This window comes from Furipterus horrens, unplaced genomic scaffold (genome assembly GCF_987537825.1).
Source record: "Furipterus horrens unplaced genomic scaffold, mFurHor1.1.pri manual_scaffold_2, whole genome shotgun sequence".
Taxonomy (NCBI): Eukaryota; Metazoa; Chordata; class Mammalia; order Chiroptera; family Furipteridae; genus Furipterus; species Furipterus horrens.
In genome coordinates, this window is record NW_028327172.1 from 8,152,323 (window position 1) to 8,156,776 (window position 4,454).

Consider the following 4,454-nt stretch of genomic DNA (forward strand, 5'->3'; position numbering starts at 1 on the left):
CAGGACATTGCTGGGGCTGACGAGGTTCACTCCTGCAGGGCCCCTGGCCGCGTGGCAGACCCTCAGGGCTGATGTCACCTTATTCCCAGGACGCATTTGCAATGCACTCTGGGGATCAGCAAATGCTTTCTCCTGGGCCAGCGGCGTCCCTGGAAGGCCTGGCCTCTTGTCTTTCAAGGAAGGTTGGGCTGCTGAGCTGCCTCCTCTGGAGGAGGAGGGCCCGGGAGGGCCTGAGACTCGCTGGGACTGTGCCCCCAGCCTCACTGTCCTCGCCCGAGGCTTCCTGATTAAAGGCTGGTTTGGTCTCCCCCAGGCCGCTCCGCTTGCTCATTCACTTCTTGCTTTCAGAAAGGTGGGAAAACTCCACTCCGTGCCCACAGGTGGCACACCGGCACCGGCTCCAGCCCCCCGCCTAGGGGAGAAGCCTGCCCCAGACTGAGGCTGGGCTGGGGAGGGGTCTTGTGTGAGCCCTGGGTGGCCTTTGATGCCGACACACTCCTGAAGTGAAAAGGGAAAAAGATGGATGGAGAGGGTGTTGCAGGTTGGGCTCCCTGGGCGGGGACCTCTGAGAGGAAGCAGCAGGCAGCTGGTCCTTGTCATCGACACCCGTGGGGGCCGGGCGAGAGGGAGAAGCTGCCCTGAGTCTCGAGGCCTCCGCCGGCCCCCGCTTCCTCAGAGTGGTCTTGAGGTCGGACACGGCTTTGTGTCCCCATGTTGACCGGCAATTCTATCTGGGCTGCCCCGGGAAAGCGGTGCCACATTGCGTGAGGCAGCTCCCCCTGCCAGGGTGATTCCTGATGAGGGCTGGGGCCGAGGGCCACCAGCCAGCAACCCTCCCAGCAGCTGGGGGGCTAAATCCATCAGTCCTGAAGGGGGCTCTGGGTGGTGCAGCCAGGTTTCCGTGACAGGTGGACATGGGGCAGTGCTGTTATTAATGGGGCAAGTCAGATGGAGATGGAAGACGGAACTATGGTGTCACTGTGTCGCCGGCTTGCTGCCTCTGAAACCCAAGGGGGCTGTAGAATAAGCCGCCGAGAGGTGCAAAGGATGTAGACTCAAAGGGTGGTATTTAATTTAAGGGTGAGGGCCGGGGAGCCCCGACCAGGTGTGGGCCCTCCCCAGCCATGACCTCGGGGCTTGGCTCCTTCTGGATGGTGAGACCATAATCCTGCCTTGTGGAGTTGTGACGTTGCCATGCGGGAATTCCTCCACATGACCCCGGGCAGCCACCCAGCTTCCTGATGTCACCTGGGGTCTAATTCCAGGATGGAAGTGCAGGATCCTGGCTGCCTCAGTTCCTGCCTCCATGTTGCAACTTCTCAAACAAGCCAACTGTCAACATGGTAGTGGCTGAGAGTCGGGGCCGGATGCCTCATCCTTACCCCACTGTTTCATAAAGGGTGCAGCTCAAGTTTTAATACCCGTCCCCCCCACCCCCAGTAGAGTGCAACTAAATGATGTTTTTTTAAAATATGCTTTATTGATTATGCTGTTACAGTTGTCCCAATTCCTTTTCCCTTTGCTCCCCTCCACCCAGTGACACCCCTCCCTCCAGTTGTCCCCCCCTTAGTCCATGCCCATTGGTTGTGCACATAGTTCTTCTCAGCATCCTCCTGTCTACTCCACTCCCTCCTACTATGCTTCTTAATTCCTGTACCATCTCCCTCCCTCTGCCCCCTTCCCCCTCCCAGCTGATCTCCCCCCCAATATGTTCCCCATACCTATAGTTCTTTTCCCACTGTCGTTGCCTATTTAGTTTGCCTATGTTTTGGTTCCCTAGCTTCTGTTGTTGGTTGTTGTGATACAGTTTTCATTTTAATATTCATAGTTTTGATCCTCTTTCTCCTAAACAAGTCCCTTTAACATCATATATAATGGTGATTTGGATCTGATGAACTCCTTCAGTTTTACTTTGTCCTGGAAGCACTTTCTCTGCCCTTCTATTCTGAGTGACAGCTTCGCTGGACAGAGTAATTGCAGTTGTAGATTTTTGCTTTTCATTCCTTTGAATATTTCTTGCCAGTCCCTTCTTGCCTGCAGAGTTTCTTTTGAGAAATCAGCTGAGAGTCTTATTGGGACCCCTTTGTATGTAATTCTCTTCTTCTCTCTTGCTGCTTTTAAGATTCTTTCTTTATCCTTAATTTTTGATATTTTGATTATAATGTGTCTTGGAGTGGTTCTCCCTGGGTCCAGTTTTTCTGGAACTCTCTGTGCTTCCTGGACCTGTAAGTCTATTTCCTTCCCCAAGTTAGGGAAGTTCTGCTTCATTATGTTTTCCACATAATTTTTCTAGTTCTTCTTCACCTTTTGGCAGTCCTATGATTCGGATGTTGGCCCGCTTATAGCTGTCCCATAGCTTTCTGAGCCTCTCCTCATTTTCCTCACTTCTTGTTTCCTCTTTCTGCACTGGTTGACTGTTCCTTCACTATGTTCCGATTTGTAGATTTGACCCCTGGTTTTCTTTCCCTCACCGCTAGTTCCGTATGTGTTTTTGTTCATATCAGCAGGACTAGCCTTCATTCCTTCCCCTTAAGATCTGCTGTTAGATCTGTAAGCATTTTTATAACCAAAGCTCTGAACTGTGCCTCGGAAAGATTTCCTATCAGCTGAGCCATTAGATTAGATACTTGCTGGCTGGTCAGCTGTGTCACCAGGATCTCTATCATGATCGCTGCCATCCTGACGGTTTTGTGTTTACCTTTGCTTCCTGGGCAGGGCTGTCACTCCTATGCTATAGGGGGCAGAGCCCCCATGCACCCATCTCAACCGGGTGACCCGTCTCACCATGCTGTGGCGTTTTCTGTGGGGGTGGGGGTCCAAGATGGATTCCTGCCGTTCACTCTCCGCTGAGAGACCAGGAGCCTCCTCCTCCCTCCCCACGCCCTCCGGCCCTCACAGTCTGAGGCAATGGGGGTCTGCCTTCCCCAGTATTGGAATCGTGAGCTGACGGTCTGGTCTGCAGCCAGGGGTGCTCCCAGGCGCTTCTCGCCTCCCCTTAAACACGGGTGTCTGTGCCGACCGCTGTCCCGCCTCCACTGCTGCAGCCGCCAGCACAGCCTGACCTCTCCGCCCCGGCTTTGCCCCTCCTACCCGTCCAGATGGACATCACTTCTTTATAACTTCATACGTTGGACTTCCATGTAGCTTTATTTTCTGGAACTTCTGGTTATTTCTGGTTTTGTGGTAGTTGTATTCCTTCTTAGTTGTGGAGGGAGATGGAGCGTGTCTGTCTAGGCCTCCATCTTAACTGGAAGTATAAAATGATGTTATTTCAAATGTTAAAAAAATGCACAAGCACCCACCCCCACCAAAATAAAGCACAGGGGAGGGGGCAGGAGGACAGATGTAAACATTTTCCCCAAGCTGGTCCAAGTATAAAAACATGCTTATCTGGACCCTTCCTTGCCCCCCTGCCCCCACAACTTACAGCTGGGACCACAGAGGCTCAGAGAGGTTTGGAGAGCGCCCTAAGGTTGCACAGCTTATGAAGGCTGAGCTGGGATTTCTCCCTCGTGTTGCACTTGGTTGGCTTCTTCTGTGGGAATTTAAGAGAGACAGTTGACAGCTCCAGTTGACAGGAGGGTACTGTGACCCCCTTAGTTTGAGCTTCCCCAAGAGCAGACCCATTGATCAATATTGGGGTGTGAGCCCCTGAGCTGGGAGGCGATCCCAGGGAGAAGGTGAGGGAGGGGCTGTGGGATGGGAAAGAGATGAAAGAGGTGTCACTGCTATAGGTGATCGGTACTCAGTCGTTCTGCGGACCCTCTGGGGTTCTGTGTAGCACATGCCTCAGGATTATCCCTAGTGAGGGCCCGAGGATGCCACTCTTGTTCCTCTCTTGTTCCTGGCACATCCATCTGGCCTTGGGGAAGGCCTCTGCCTGCTTCCTCTCTGCTCACTCCCTGGCACAAGAAGGCTCTTGGGGAAGAGGCGCAGGGGCAGACCGTCTGCAGAGGACCTCTTGGCTGGGCCAGGGCTCTCACTGCCTCACACTGGTCAGCATAGTCCCTTCTCAGGGTCCTTGGAATGGGGGTCGGAGCTGTCCTCCTCTCCCCATGGGCAGGTGGTGTGATGACACGCGGGGGGCCCTGGTGGGATCTGACTGAGCAAGAACATGCTCTGTCCACAGTGGGCCCCAGTGTGCACGGCCCGCTGCCTAGGCCTGGCTCCGGGAGGCCGGAGGACCACCCTCAGGACCCCAGATGGGTGCATGGTGCTTTTAACAAACAGGATGAACTGGTCTGAATTCTCAGCAGTCTGGGCTCCCACAAGCAGGAGAGTGTTTGTCCTTGGGTGAACATACGCTGGATTTGCCCAGACCCGGGACTCCACATTTAGGCTTCTGAGAAGCCTTCCGTGTGCTGGAGCCTCTTCCACATGGTCAGTGTCACTGGTTCTGGGGATTCCCGAGGGGACGAAAGATCAGACCTGTTTCAACAGACCCAGCTGTGGAG